We start from the raw sequence: 17,262 nt of genomic DNA on the forward strand, positions 1-17,262 counted from the left end.
CAGCTCTGCTCTCATCTCTTTCAGTACAGAGGCTCCTCGATTTGTCATGGGGTTGTGTCACGAAAAACCCACCACAAATTGGAAATATCATAAGTCAAAAATGTATTGGATACACTTAACCTACCAAACATCATAGCTGTGGATTGAGCCTAGCCTACCATAAACATGCTCAGAACACTTACATAACCCTACAGTTGGGCAAAATCATCTAACATAAAGTCTATTTTATAATAAAGTGTTGAATACCTCATGTAATTTATTGAATACTGGACTGAAAGTGAAAAACAGAATGGCTGTACAGGCACTCAAAGTATGGTTTCTACGGAAAGCTTGTCACTTTCATACCATCATAAAGTCTAAAAATCATTAAATCAAACCATAGTAACTTGAGGATTGTCTGTATTAGGATTATCTATAAAACATCTTTTAAGAAGAATTTTGCCTCAGAGAAACAAAAACAAAAAATGACAACAGCAACACCGAATCTGGGGTCTTCTTTTCTAAATTTCTATAAATACTTAAACTCAAATGCATTTCCTATTCTCTTGAGTACTTCTGTCAAGCCAGCATGGTATGTGTACTTAACCTTAAACCATTTCCATTGAAAACACACATAATTTGTGAAAAGTTTTGTTAGAAATAAATTGTTACTCTTCATAGTGCCCTCCATAAAGTTCCATCATTTGCCTGTCATGGATCACAACCTCTTAAAATATTTCTGAAATTGATTTTCTGTTGTCTTTTGTTCCCATTTTTTATCTTACCAAGATGAAAAATATGCAAGAATATAAATATATAATTAATGGTTTAATTAAAAAGTGTTTTAAAACATATCTTGGAGACTTTAACCTAACCTTGAGAATCATGTGGGAGAGGTAATTTTCCTTTTCTTAATTGGTTCAAGTGGTTTTGAATAAAACTAAAGTTTGATAAAAATTTAAAATTTTAGAATTAAAAAATTTAGTTACTATGTGATCTCATTAGCAGGTTTTTCTATGGAAAGTGGGTTTTGGGTTTTGTTTTCTTTTTTCCCCCTTTTCTAGACAGCCTGATTTATACAAGGATCATAGTCAATCATTTGGTCACTTGCAAACATCAAGGCAGAATTTCTAACAAATTCAGTATAAGCATTAAGAATATGCCTGCAATCCTTAATCAGGAAGTTGGCATAGAGTAGACACTGTGTACTATTATTTTTGACATGCAGTATCTATGTCAATGAGAAAAAAAATGGAGCAGAAATCTTTCTACTCCTCGGAGACAATTTAGAGGCAGCAGAAGAAGAATCAGTCCTTCTCTCTCTTCCCTGATCCCAGTTGTTACTCTTTCTGAATTGATTGGTAGGACATGGCTCCTAAGTCACAGAGGAAAGAGAAGGACACAGGTTGTGACATACTGCGTAGTCCATTCACATAAAGCATAGAAGTGGAGGCAAAGAAAAGAGCTTCCGTGGCACAGCATGCCAGAAATTGCATTCAGGGATGCCACAAGCAATAACAAAACTATAAACAAAAGCAAAGGAGTGATTATCACAAAACGAGGTGAGTGGTTACCTCCAGGTTAGAGGAAAGGGGCTGTGATCCAGGACAGCCACATGAAGGCCCCCTAACCAGCTGGTGATCTTAAATTTCTTCATCTGGTGGTAGCTTCATAAGAGTTCATTTTATAATTACAAACTCTACATAATTTTATACATCTCTTCATATATATGATATATTACATAATTTCTTTTTAAATGTTAAGGCTCCTAGGAATCTCACAGCACAACAACAAAATAGTAGATTAGGGCAGATCAACCATTCTACAGCTTTAAACCTGAGAGGAACACCCTCTGTGTGTTGGCAAATACCAATGTATAACTAAACTCTCCTCACTAAGAGATAAATAAACAGGAAATAAAAACCAACTTACAATTCACAAAAAGCGCTACAGTCCAAGGTGAAGAGTACATTGTACTTTAGAATAAGGGGAAGTACATACCTCTAAAAATTATTCATTAGAGGAAAAAATAAAATTTCAGGAAACATCTGCTGATGTCTTCAATAGCATACAATGAAAGTTGACCTCTGTGAAAGAAGAGCAGGGAGCCTTTGGGGGAAGATATGTAGATTAAACTAAAATATATGGTTTAAGGAAAATCAGATGAGATGTAAAGATTATAGTCTGAAGGGCAGGCAACATACACATACACACACACTTAAAATACAGGCAAGCTGTAGGAAACCCCAAAGGGAATAGGAGAATTACAGTCCATTCTGGAATTAGTAACTGATTAATTGCATTAATGATACAGAGCTGTGGGTGCCAAACCCAGCTGGTTATCAGAATTACCTGGGGAGCTTTTTTAATATGTGAGGGTACTTTGAAAAGTTCGTAGAAAGATTCGTATTATAGTTTACAAACTTTATTATCCTTTTTTCACAAACTTTTTGAAGTACCCTAGTACTTTCTACCAAGCCCCACCCCAGATCTAATGAATCAGGATCCTTCATGGTTTTTGCTCCTAAATCTGCATGTTAAAAAAATTTTTTTTAAAGCCCCAGGGGATTTTGGCAATCAGGCAGGTTTAGGAAACGGTGGTGAAGAGAATAAATCTGAAATGTTCACAAGAGAGTAGAAGAAAGAACAAAGAAATAAAAATGTGAGAGAGGAAGTGATTAATTTGGAGGAAAGGGAGCACATATCTAACACACCAATAAATCAAATGATAAAAGTTCCTGGGGAAAAGTCAGGATAATTCAATCGAAGGAAAAATCAGTTATGACAGAAGAAAGCTTTGTTGAGTTAAAGTATATGGCTATAAAGTACACAGTACAACATAAATTACGTACTATAAAGGTATACAGCTAGCAAAGACATAATTCAAGCAAAAATTACCAAAAAGAGCCACATACATAGGGCCTGGCTAAACAATAAATTAATTATTAAGCTAAACAAAAATGCTCCGGCATTCACCTCAGGAGGAAGCTCACTGCTGCCCAGCAACTGTCCTGTTTCTCTAATCCACTCACTCTCCCAGCCCCTTAAGCTGCCCTTTCATACTTTCTCGTCTCTCCTCACATCTCCACACCCCTCAGCCGTGACCCTGCTTCCTATTTGCACCAGAAGAGCATTTCCACAGGCTCCTGCGGTGGCATCTACCCACCGACCTACATCTGCCCCAGGGAGTTGCTCTTCCTTCCTGCCTCTCACCAGAAGAACCAGTGAAGGCAGTGCCTGCATCCCATACCCTCAAGGACCCTGCTCCGGCAGTTCTCCCCATCACTCCTCCATCATCAATTTCTGTTTCTGACCGAATTAATCTTTCCCATCTGTCTACAGACATGCTATTTATCTTTCCCTCTCTTCGCCCCTCTGGCTACAGCCACGTATCTCTTCCTTTTGCAGATAAACCCCTCAAAAAAGTCGTCTATACTTGCTGTAATCTAGTCCCCCACTCTTCTAGAACTTGCTCCCACCATGCTTCTGTTTCCCACCCCCACCAGTCTACCAACACTTCTCTTGTTATCCTCAATGATTTCAGTTCACTGCTGCTAACTCCACTGATCAATTCTCTGTCCTTCTCTTAAACCTATCATCAGCACTTTTTTCACTAGGCTTTCTGGACATCACACTTCCTTTGTATTCCTCTGGCCTCAGTATTCACACCTTTTCAGTCTTCTCTGGTGACTCCTCCTCATCTTTCCAATCTCTTCATGTTGGATGGCCCCAGAGCTCAGGCCTTAACATTTTCTCTACCTCATCTATACTCATCCCATGGGCAATATTATCCATCTGATAACTTTACATATCATGTACATGTTGACAACTATGAAATTTACATCTCCCACCCAGGTTTATCCCTTCAACTCCAGATTCATATGACAAACAGCCTACCCTGCATCCTCAACTGGACATCTAGTAGGTATCTCAAATTTCAGTGTCCCAAGCCTTGCCGCCTCATTCCAAACTTACTCCCCCGACAGACTTCCTCAGCTCAACTGATAATGGCCCCTTCACAGACTTTCCCACCTCAGCTCACGGTCCTTCCCTCAGACTTCTACCTCAGTTGATGGCAACACCACCTTTTGAGATGTTCAGGGCAAAAACTTTGGAGTTATATTTGACCTTTCTCTTGCATTCATGACCCTGTTGCCTCTATCTTCAAGTGTCCAAAGTCTGCTTAAAAATAATCCATTGCATGGGGTGAGTGGGGAGAAGAAAGGGGCAGAAAGTCATTGAAGATGTAGATGAAACGAGATTGAACATGAGTTGACAACTACTGAGGTGGGTACACAGGGTTTCATTAGACTACTCCTTATTCTTTCATTTATATTCTCCATAACAAAATGTTAAAAAATATATGCTTGAATCCAACCATTTCTCACTATCTCTAAGGCAACAGCCGTGTTTCCATCACTGTCACTATTATAATAGCCTCCTGACTGAACTCCCTGCCTCTGCTTTGCCCTTCTTCCGTCTGTTCTCAACACAGCATCGACTGGTACTGTTAAGACAGAAATCAGATCATGTCACACCTTAGCTCAAAACCTTCTAATTGCAATCTATTTACTCTCAGTGAAAACCAAAATCATTACAATGGCCAACGAGGCCCTGCACACTCTGGCCTCCCCTTATGTCTTTGACCTCTTCTCCTACCAACCCCCCGTTGTTCACTCTTCTCCAGCCATGAGGAACTCCTTGCTGTTCCTTGAATATCCCAGACATGCTCTGCCCCCCCCTCCGCCTTTCCACTGCTATTTTCTCTAACTTAAATATCTTCTCCCAGATATCCACAGATATCACTCCTTCACTTCCTTCTGGTCTTTGAATGAATGCCACTTTATCTATGAGTCCTACTGTAATCACCCTATTAAAATTGTCAAATACACCCCCCAAACTCTCTATCTACTTCTCTTCTTCACTTTCTCCATGGTGGTTATCACAATGTAACTAATATTCTACATTTGACTTACTTATTCATCATCTTTTACCCAATATAAGCTACAGTGGGGCAGGAATTTATATAAGTTTGTATCCTGTTACATCAGTAACACCCAGGACCATGCATGGCCATATCGAATGTTCAGTAGTATTTCTGGAATTAAATATAAGAAAAGAAATATTCCTCCAAGGGCTTAAGCTAAGATGACAGAAGTCAGACCACAAATTTATGATAACAAATTTTTTAAATGGCTAATATTCTCTTATAATAATTCCTCACATGATTTAAGCATGTGCTGATTGTAAGAGACATAAAATAAAGTGAGAGAAAACTTCCACTATCATCCATGATACAGTGACAAATCTTGGGCTTAATTTTCCTTGGTAAACAAATAGAACGCTGGACAAAACATATGGAACAACTGTTTTCAGACACTGAACAACAGCCAGTGCAGGATTATGATCCCTGAGAAAAGGGAAAACAAATGAAACAAATGAACCCTACAATTGCCCCAGTTTTCTGCCTAGAGGCAATTTCCAGACTGCAGGAGCCAGAAGGGAGAATGGGAGATCTTGCTGGAAGAAGAGACAGAGAATGGAGTTGAGGAAGACTAAGGCAGCTGGAAGTTGCAGGGCAGAGTTCTGAAAAGAAAGAAGCTACACAGAAATAAATAAATAAATAAATAAAAGCTCTAGAAATCTGCACAGGGGTTCCCTTGAGTCCAGTCTCTACGTGAGTGTCCTGGGTACTAGGACACAAAGTTGTGCAATGAATGACTGGGAGACTGTACAAAGAAGAAAATCTTAGAGCTAACACGGGGCTAAGAGAAGTTCAAGCTAGAAGTAGATAGTTCTCAGTGATCATTTCTGGACCCACGGTAGGAAAGCTTAAAAATCGCACACTGAGGTATCAAACTGATCAGCAAATAACTGCTGGCCAAAACAAAGCTCAACACTCCTTAAAGAAAGACAAGAAAATTCAGATTCTGAAAAACAACTTTCAGAATATCCAGCATTAAAATTCTGAATGAAAAAACTGAAAACTGTCAATCTAGAATTCTATTTATAGTGAGACTAAAAAATGAAGGCAAAATAAAAACTTTTTCAGATAAATCAAATCTGAAAAAACTTGTCGCCAGCAGACCTGCACTACAAGAAATGTTATATGAAGTTCTTCCAGCAGAAGGAAAATGGTACCATATGGAAACTCAGATCTACATAAAGAAATAAAGAGCACTAGAAATGGTATATATGGGAGTAAATTAAGACTTTTTTCCATTAAATAATTTTTTTTAAAGACAGTTGACTATGGGCCGGCCCGTGGCGCACTCGGGAGAGTGCAGTGCTTGGGAGCGCAGCAGCACTCCTGCCGCGGGTTTGGATCCTATATAGGAATGGCCGGTGCGCTCACTGGCTGAACGCGGTGCGGGCGACACCACGCCAAGGGTTGCGATCCCCTTACCGGTCACAAAAAGACAAAAAGAAAAAAAAAAGACAGTTGACTACTCACAGCAAAAATAAAGCAATAAAGGCTGTTGGTTAGAGCACCACCTTGTAACATCAAATTCAAGTATTTGGTTCCCCTTGCCAGCCAGACACCCCCCCCCCAAAAATCATGTGTTTAAAAAAAATAATAACAGCAATATATTGATGGGCTTATCACATATATAAAAGCAATATGTATGACAATAATAGTGCAAAGTATAGGAGAAAGAAATATAAGTATTCTGTGGTAAGGTTTTACATTATACATAAAATGGTATAATTTGAAAATAGATGATGATGGTATATTTGCACATTGAGAACCTTAGAGCAATAACTTAAAAAAGAAAAAGTATAGCTAGCTATATGTTCTATATCTTGGTTGAGGTGAAGGTTACACAGGTATATAGATACATATGGTATACGTATGTCAAAATTTATTAAATTATCATCTTAAAATAAGTGTATTTTATTAAATGTAAATTTTACCTCAGTAATGTTTGATTTTTAAAAAGTGGTCAGGCAGATTTGAAAAGAACCCAATAAAATTTTCAAAAATGAAAAAATATAATTGCAAAAGTTATAAACTTAGGAACCATGTTAAATAGCAGATTAGATACAGCTAAAAGAGAACATCGGTAAGCTGGAAGCAAACTTGAGAAAATTGTTGAAATACTTTAAAGAGAGATATTGAAAATATGAAAGAGATTAGGACATGAAAGATGGAATAAGAAGTCTTAAAAATGTCTTATCAAATTTTTAGGAAGAAAAAAGGATGGCAGAAAGGAGGAACAGCAATAGTCATAGTAATAATGAGGGATAATTTTGCAAAATTGACCCCAAAAATCTCTATTGTACATAGAAAGCACAACATACTCCAAGCAGGATAACATTTTTAAAATTCACACATAAACATGTTGTAATAAAATTGTAGAGCTTAAATAACAAAGAAGATATTTAAAAGCAGCCAGAGAGAAAAGACAGATCGCCAAAAAGCAAATGGTTTTATGGCTGATTGCGCAACAGCAACAGCAGAAGCCAGAAAACACTGGAATAATATCTTCAAGGTCTTAATAGAATAACTATCAACCAGGCTATCTTTTAAAACGAGAGAGTACAAAGAATGAAGATATTTCCAGAAAACCAAAACCTGGTATGATAAACCTGTACATTTTGTAAAAGAAAGCAGGAAACAAACGTGTGTGTGCGTGTGTGTATCTTCATCAAAACTATATATTGCTTTACTTTATGAAATTTTGTGTGTGTGTATATATAGTTTGTGTGTGCGTGCAGTGTAGTGTATATACATAAAATGTATATATTATATAGAATATACAGAGACAACTTTATGTATATATGTACCCATATGAAACAATTCTCTACTCTCTATATAAAGTATTTAAGTATGTATATATATACACATTAAGTATATTAAGAATTAAGTTTCATATGGATATATATATATAGGTATAATTATACCTCTAAGCAACTCTGTACATAGAACTTTCCGTGACGATAAAAATGTTCTATACTTGAGCTAATATCATTGCCATTAGCCACATATTGAGTCCTTGAAATGTGAACTAAATTTTCTTTAATTAATTTAAATTTTAATAGTTACATGTGGCTAGTGGCTACCATATTGGACAGAACAAATACAGATTGATGGGGAGAAAATAGAAGCAAATCCAATGAAATTCAACAATGGTTGTCTCTAGCTGGTAGAATTTTGCTTTATTTGTATCTATTTATATTATTTATAAATATATTTATTTCTCTAGTAAGCATATATGCCTTTTATAATAAACTTTCTTTCTTTCTTTCTTTTTTCTTTTTCTTTTTTTGTGGCTGGCCAGTTCAGGGATAAAACTCTGGACCTTGGTATTATCAGCATCACTCTAACCAACTGAGCTAACCAGCCAGCCCCTTTTTATAGTAAACTTTTATGAAAAAAAATTATATATTAAATTCCTAATGCCTAATTTGAAATAAGTGGTGATTTCACCAGAAAATTTTTAGAATTAAACCCTAATAGTATAGAAATTAAATTAGCACTTAATTCTTAAAAGTATAGTGTTTCGGGCCGACCCCATGGCGCACTCGGGAGAGTGCGGTGCTGGGAGCGCGGCAGTGCTCTCGCCACGGGTTCGGATCCTATATATGGATGGCCGGTGCGCTCACTGGCTGAGCACGGTACGGCCAGTCACAAAAAGACAAAAAAAAAAGTATAGTTCTCTCTGGATATTTCTACACCAACAGTCTTGAAATGGAACTTTCATTTTAATTTAAGTAAATCAGTTTTAAGTTTTTATGTGAGAATGAAATCAGTAGTTTTTCTACAACAATACTTTGCACTGTGACAGATCTAGATAGGATTATTTTAAAGAAAAGAAATAATATTCTGTCTCAGTTAGAAACATATTCTATCTCAAAAAAGATATTCCACCTCAGAGATATAATGGATTACTCTGAAAGTATAAAAATACAATAAAATGTTGAAACTTTCACTCATTTGTCTAATTGTATAATTTTAAAAGGGAAAGAGCTTTGAGTTTGTGGTTACATATAATTTAACAAATATTTTAATAGGGTAGAAAATAAAATTAGTTTGATGGACCTAAACTGAGATGAACAAAAGATTTAATATTAGAGTTTTAGGAAACTGGGAGGATATACTATAAATTCTTCCAGTTTGTCTGTGACCTCCGTATGATCCCTCCTATCTTAATTTGCTTGAATTTAGCAACAGTAAGAATTCTCTTAATGGGCTCCATTCATGCCTACAATATGCAGTCTGAATAATACATTTGAGACATCAGCATTCTGGTATTAGGCTATGGATTAACTCTGGTTTTTCAAAAGAATGCCAATGTCCCATTCATTTCATTGTTTCACTCATTGTTGGAAAACAGAGTGGGGAAAAAACATTAGCTATTTTCAAATGTCAGCAAACCTGGGTAACTCTAAATGTTTTGAGCTGTCAATCCATGGCATATCACAGAGGTTTAATTCAGCAGTACATGTATATGTGGGCACCATTGCCAGCCATGAGTTCAGACTCAACTAATACAAGTTTAAATTCTACCTAGCACATCATTTAGTACTAAAATTTTTTTGATTTAACCATGTGCTTCAATGCTATTCATATGATTAAATTTTAAAGGATCACTTTGAGATATGATAAAACGTCATTTTAATGCTAATCATGTTTTTCCAAACCACAATGTGCATTGGTTTTTTAAAAGTGGAAGACAACTGCTGGCCATCCCTGAGCAGCCCACAATTTGATTGGTAAACAAGACATTCACAAACACATCTAGAGTAAAATTCCAATGTAATAAACAAATGATGTTATGGTACTTTAATAAATATGTGGTGTAAATCCTAAAATCAAGACCCAATATTATGGGTTGCCTTGACATCTGGTAAAATCAGGAGCGTCTCAAATGGCATAACTGCAAGTTCTTATCCCTTCAACTCTGCTCTCGTGAAAAATCTCCCCTAGCCATAAAACCCTCCTTATCAACAAACTAGACGTAGTTCCTGCTTATCATTGAGTAGCAGGTTTCAGTTCCTTACGAGCCTGAGGAATTATTCAAACAGGCCAGTCATATCCTCTGGTGGAAACTACCTACCCCTACCTCTTGCTACTACAAAGCCTGCTTCCGACAACCTCTGGTTGTTCATTCTGTTCTCAAGCGCAACTGCAACATGGCCCTGCATGGCGTGGTGTCCTCTTCCCTTGGCTATTAGTATATGTCATTAATAAACTGCTGCCAGTCTCATCTGTCCACTGTGGAGAGTTGTATGTTTAGCTATCCCCTTAACCCTAGGGCAGAAGTCCCTCCCTCATCAACGAGGCAAATAGGAGGTGATTAAATAAGCTATATCTCAATACTATAAGAGGTCCAGTTTTAGAAAAAGACCCTTACAGTGGTTGTCTAAAAAGATTTTGTAAAGTATGCTGTTCTGTATGGAGAATGTTATTAGGGATTTGGTTTTGCATGTGGCTTTGGTCTTACTTCTGGAATTCTCTGTTAAAGGAGCATATAGACAAAAAATGATAGCCAAATGGCAGACAAAGCACTGATTTCATTAGCTAAACAAGCACCCAGTTCAACAAAGGAAAACTCAAGTAAAAACTAGATTATGGGTTGATTTAGGATAGGAGGCCGAAGTGAACATTCTTATTTCCTATACCCTCTCCCTGGAATTCTATGCCCTCTCTTCAAATAGCTGCATGATTAGGGATGACTGCTCCATCAGCTCCTCCACCGGCAGGTAGAAGAGAAGTTGAGATGGTGAGGCCAGCTGAGACAGGCCCTGCTTGCTTCATCGGATCCCTGGAGCCAGGAAGTGCAAGCGAGGGAATGGGGGTGTACCATCCCTGAGCACTGACCTTTAATATGATGATCCTACCCTCTAGTAAAATGGTCCCAATCAACATCCACTGCTGATGATCTGATAAGCAAGTCTGTTCTCCAATGGAATAAAAGTAGGTGGAGAGAGGGATATCAGAAAAGGAGCAACAGCTTCCTCCTAACCCATGAACTAAGGCAAAAATAAGTTCTTTCTCCCAAATAGTACAGAAAGTATTCCAGATAAGTAATTCAATCAGCAAACACAGTAAAGCAGAAACAAGGATGTTTTGTGGATAGATAATGCACTATTTGGAGCAGAGGATCCAAACTGTGGAACTTTGAGACCAGTGGAGCCAGTGTTAAGACAGAGATTCATGTTTTGAGAGTAGGAAGTCCAAAGCCAGAAGAGGGCTGAAAAACTACTCAAGAAAAAAGATGCAGTCTGATAAAAAAAAGATGAAGTCATTTTTGTCTATCACCAAGGTCTTAAGACACTTCAGTCTCTGGTACCCATAACTTACAGTGAAAAATTCCAGAACCAGAGAGATACCAGTGGGCTGGTAGAGAAAGAGGAACTGGTATAATATTAGATGTTATCACCATTCATTCAGAAAATGTCTACTAAGAATCTTCCAAATGCCAGGTACTATGCCTGGGATGGGGCACAACATAGAGGAACAGATATGATCTCAACTTTTAAAACATTTATGTTCTCATGATAAAGGTGATGGATAATAAGGGAATGAGAAGTTACTATGTGCCAGGTAATATACTATGGACCATCTTATTTTATCCTCGCAAAAGCTCCATGAGGAAGGCAGGTAATATAATTATTATCATTTTACAGATAAGGAAATATCAGATAGGTAAAACTTTCTGAAGGTCATACAGCTAAGCAGTGGCTCCAACTCCAGGGCACAGCTTGTAACTATTATGCTATAGTCCTTCAAACACTGAATGAGGAGCAGAGAGTATATTAAAAATAGGAAGTAAAAATTTCAGTTCTATCTATATATAGTTCATTAAAAAAGACTAATGATAAAGTAAAAATAAAAAGTTTAAAGAGTAGTAACCATAAGAAGTAACACACGTCTCACATTACTATATATGAATAGAAAGTGATAGACAGAAAATAAAAGTTTGAGATACAACCCCATGAATTATATGACTTCCATATATTTTAAGTAATCTCAAGCACTCATTAGGAAAACAGCATACTTAGAATCATTATATTTCACTTTAGTGCGGCTTTCTGTTCTTATCCAAAGTAATCAAACCATAATCAAGCTAAAGCAAAAATCTAAAATTAGTTTTTTGGTCCTATCTGTTACACTACTCAGGCCCAGCTTTAAAGACAAAAATACAAATTTAGAGTTGATTATCTTATGGGTGGGCTCCTACCCTAACATTCTTACAGAAGTGAAATTTGTTTTAAAATGAGGGTTAATAGCAGGCTCAAGAAACAAACGAAACCTAAAATATAAACAAAAAACAAAGGCAAGTAAAAGTTCTGCAGAGGAAGCTGTTACCAAAGTGCATGCTAATGGAAACTATATTTTCCACACAGGGAGTTGCCTTCTCCTGTGAAACTGATCCCAAAGAGGGTGAGGATAGGACACTAGCATAGCCCAACTATCGGACCTAATAATGATGATGGATGCCCCGCATTTGTTAAGCAAGGGCACTTTAACAAAGCTCTTTCGTATGTAATTGCTCTGTTAGCATCCTACCGTGCAGATAAATAAAGAGGCTCAGAGAGGTCAGACTTGCCAAGGGTCTCAGGGATGATAAGCAACATTCCAACAGGGGAGCCCATGCCCTTGTTCATTGTGATGGCTTAGACAACACAAGGCTCTCAGGCTTAGACCTTAGACAACAGAGGCTTACACTTAGACAGAAATGCCTCAAGAAGCTTTCCTGAAGTTTCTATGAGTTTGACTAGCAATGACCCATTGAAGCAAGGAGGCTTCCCATAGCTATTCTCTACATGGCAAAAAGTTACAGAGATGCCACATTTCTTTCTAATGCTTCTTTACTTCTCCTAAAATAAGATTTCTTTTCCTGAATCTTGCATCCATTATTAAAGCCCCAGAGGTTGCCAGAGAACGCAAAAAAAAGGAAACTTAAATTAGGTAAGTAGTTTGCTCTTGGGCTTACTGCAAGAGGATAAAAAAACATTGTTATGTTTCCCAACTCCCGAAAAGCTTATACATGGTGAAGTAGTTAACTATAACTTGAAGCACATAATACCGTTATAATTATATAAAGAAAAGAAGATAAGTTAGAATAATAGTTTAAAAGTGATGACTCACAAAAGCCTTATTTGTCATACCATTTAAAAAAGATTGACATGTCTAGGAAATATTTGAGGTAAACTAAACTATTCCATATTAATTGTACTTTTCTATTTAATACCTCAATTGTGATTTCTTTTTAGGCATATTCTAACTTTTAGGTCAAAACCCTCATTTTTCTTTAAATTGAATCTGAAGTTGTCTTCTAACTCTTCACTTTTGCTATGGAAGGAAAGCATTTTTAAATTTTTCATAGGTCTACTCATTTATCAAAATAATTACCATTGCTTACCATTCAATGGAACAGTCTCTAAACTGTGGCACCACCTTCACAAGATGGACTCATGGTGATTTGTGATTGTGTGCTTTTTCTTGGATTGCTACCGTTTCTGTTTTACCAACCATGGAACCTAACCTGCTGCATATGTGCTGGAATGCACTGTGTAATGACATTTTACAAGTAGATGGAGCACACTTTCATTTTTCACACCCAACCTGTCAAAGAATGACTATTGTGTTCTCCTCCCCTGTCATAGCCTTCCTGTCTTGAAGTCTTCCATTCACCACGGATTCCTATAACATGGGCTGATTTTGCTCCTTCTAGTCATTTTTACCCAATCTCATACCACAGTGCTTCTAATATCTCCAGTCTAATCTATGTCAGAAATACTAGAATTTTATGTTCAATTTTTGACCATGGTTTAAAGCAACAAGTAGACAAACTAGATATAGGGGCAATGAGGTATTTAAAAAGAGAGAAATACTGATCTAAAAACAAATCCTGGCTGTGTCACTTCCTAGCTGTGTGACCTTAGACAAGGCGTAAGGATTGGAGAGAGTGGTGAGAAATAATACTTACTGAGTGCCTATTTTGTGTCAGGTACTTTACACATATCATCTTATTTAATATAACAACCCTATAAGTTCTTTTATCCCTACATTTTTGGTTTCTTTTCTTATTCATTTATTTTTTAAAGATTAACAACAGACATGTTCAAAATCTAAAACTCAAGAATTTAAATAAGTTGCCCATAGCCACAGAGCCAGGATTTAAATTCAGGTCTGACCCTGACGTTCAATAAATGTTAGTTCTCCTCCCGCCAGGGAAAGTACAGAGAATGGCAATTTGTATCATCAAAAAAAAAAGATTTTACGTGCAGAAGTTGAAGAACTTAAGTTTTTTAGCATAAAATGAAGTTTTAATTACTATTTTTAAAATGTGGAAACTGGGGCCAAGCCCGTGGTGCACTTGGGAGAGTGCGGCGCTGGGAGCGCAGACGCTCCCGCCGCGGGTTCGGATCCTATATAGGAATGGCCGGTGCACTCACTGGCTGAGTGCCGGTCACGAAAAAGAAGACAAAAATAAAATGGAAAATGTAAAATGTGGAAACTGTCTAAGGAGTATGTTGAACAGTTATTATCTGTGTCCATAAAAAACACTTAAAAATTAAAAGCAGTATATATATTGTAGGATGTAAGGATGGATTTTTCTGGGTCAATCTCATTCACAGGACCTTTTAGTTGCAAGGTACTTTTCTAGGTTCTGGGGATCTCAAATGAATAAAATAAAATCTCATGGTCCAATGAGAACAGGCCAGACTATATGTTGGATTGCTCAGTAATTAGATAATAAGATTTAGTAATGACTTGCAAAGAAAATGATGACATCTCTGAAATTCTTCAAACAGAAGAAAGAAAATAGTCTGAAAAACAAGTTGGGAGACATAGAAAACCTTCATAATTGGATAGCTTGGACTAGTAATTCCTAACCTTATGAGAATAGTAACTCCCCAACCATGTTTCATTTTGTAATGCTTCTTCCTTGAGAAGCTATATGTCCATAGCCATTCATTTAACCACTCTATTTAAGACACCACTGCAGTACCAAAATAGCCCTTCACTGTTCTCCCCACCTAAGACCGACTTTTTATTTATCCTTTGGTTATACACCTTCTATACAGGCAACTGTAGTTGGGTTTATTTAAAAATGAACTCTGAATCATAAAATCATAAAGGTGGCTATAACCTTCAAAATTCATAAAATACAGGTTTCTTCCTTCAATGAAGTGAATTTCCAAACTAGTGATTTTTAACAAGGATTTTGCAGTAACACAGGATACCTGTAATTGTTTTAGTTATTTCAAGAGCTATCATAAAATTTTAAAGGTTTTTATTTATATATTTTTATGAATAAAAAACATACCCATGCATATATCCAGCATCATTTATATCAGAAGTGATCTACATTATTTATAGTAGAAATTTTCACCTTTTAGGAGATGTAATATCTCATATTTATTTGTAATACATCTCTCTTTAAAGTGTGATATAAATCAATTAGCTTTCAACCTAGACAAGAGGAAAACTCAAGGTCCCTGTCATATTTGTGATTCATTTGAACCTATCCACCCTCAAAAATAGGCAAAACCTAACACTAACATTTCTCATTCCCATTGCTCTCAAGTTATTGTCTATTTTGGTATGATGACATTCCTATAGTCTAAGGTAATAAAACAAAGACAATGCACACACTTGACGAACCTTCTACCCTATTAATTATAAAAACGGGAAGAATACTAACAGCTAACTTTTAATGAGTGCTTACTGTGTGCCAGGACAAGTTCTCTGAATGTAATTTCTAATTTGATCCTTTCAATATACGCAGAGGAAGCAAACAAATGATTTGTTTTGTAAAAAATAGAATTAGAGCTAGCTTTTGTTTATGCCATATTTTTGAGATCATCACCTGTATAACAAGCACATCACTGAAGAAAGAACAGAGAGGAAGCTGGATCTCCCTGAGCCTCAGCTTTCCTATCAGGTTATACAACTGTACTGTTTATTATTTCTGGCATTTTCTTATGCTTCAAAAAAAAGTGTTGACAATTTTCTGCATCTATAATATTTTGGATGAGCAATTTCCATCCTATTGTGCTCCCTCACATATGGTGTTCTAGCTTAATTAGCACTGATATTTTTAACTTGCACAATATTGTAAACTACTTCGAATTATTCTTCGTTGACAAGTATCCAAACTACCTATCACAAACAAGAAAATTACACATATTATTTAGGCTAGTGTGTTCATTGATTTTTCAGACATAAATTTTACAATAGATCATTGTATTTCACATCTGGAAGAGATCTTAAAGATGATCAAAGCTGGCTACCTCTTTTTACAAGTGAGAATCTATAGCACAGAGCGGTTTAAGTTTCTCTCCCAGCTCAGATAGTAGTAAAAACCACCAATAGCAGTTCATTGCATTTTCTGTACAAAAAAGCCAATAATTATTTTAAAATCCACATCAATTATGCAGTGCCTGCAGAGGACGTACCAAGAATAAATAATTGGCACATTATTATAATACTATATTATCATCAGTACTAAAATTTAACATTTGTGACTATCAGTTATATAATGCTGTTATATAACATTGCTGTTTTGTTCACAATTGTTTCTTGTATGTCTTGTGTCCCTAACTGGACTGTGACTTCCTTTTGGTAGGAAAAATTTTTTTTTTAATTTTTAATGTTTCTCATGGCCTTTGATAAATCCTAGACACATACCAACTGCTTAACAGTTGGAAAGAGATTGACATATTTATATTTTAGACTAATACTATATTGCTCAAAATAGAGGTAACTCTCATCCTGCATGGATGCAGATGAATTTGTTGGTTTGAGAGGGTGAAAGCTGAGAAGATGCCCTAATTTCTTCTGATCAAGCAGTTGAGACTGACCCTGAGGGTAAGTGGTTATAGGAGCTTGAAGAGATGATGAAGGTTGAAACAGAAATTAGAAAGAATAAGGGAGTTGACTAAACCTCATGTACATGTGGTAACATATGCAGATCAAATTGCTCAGTAAAAATAATATGACCAAGCACTTACTAAGAATCAGGCACTGTTCTCAGTGTTCTCCCTGTATTAAATCATCTACACGTCACAACCACCCTATTTATTTTTCCCATTTTGTGGATGAAGAAATTGAGGCTCTAGTGAGCAAGTAGTGGAGTGGAGATTCACTTACTGCTACGAGGATTTAGCTCCTAGTCACAGTTGAATGATTAGGATAAAACCAGCACCCCTACTTTCTGGTTTTCAACCCACTCTCCCTGTTGGGAAAATAGAAGAGTTTCGTCAGGGCCCTCACCTCGGGTCCAGTTGGGTGTGGTTCAGCATCCTTTGTGAGCAAAGTGTGTG

This window comes from Cynocephalus volans, chromosome 14, assembly GCF_027409185.1.
Source record: "Cynocephalus volans isolate mCynVol1 chromosome 14, mCynVol1.pri, whole genome shotgun sequence".
NCBI classification, from domain to species: Eukaryota; Metazoa; Chordata; class Mammalia; order Dermoptera; family Cynocephalidae; genus Cynocephalus; species Cynocephalus volans.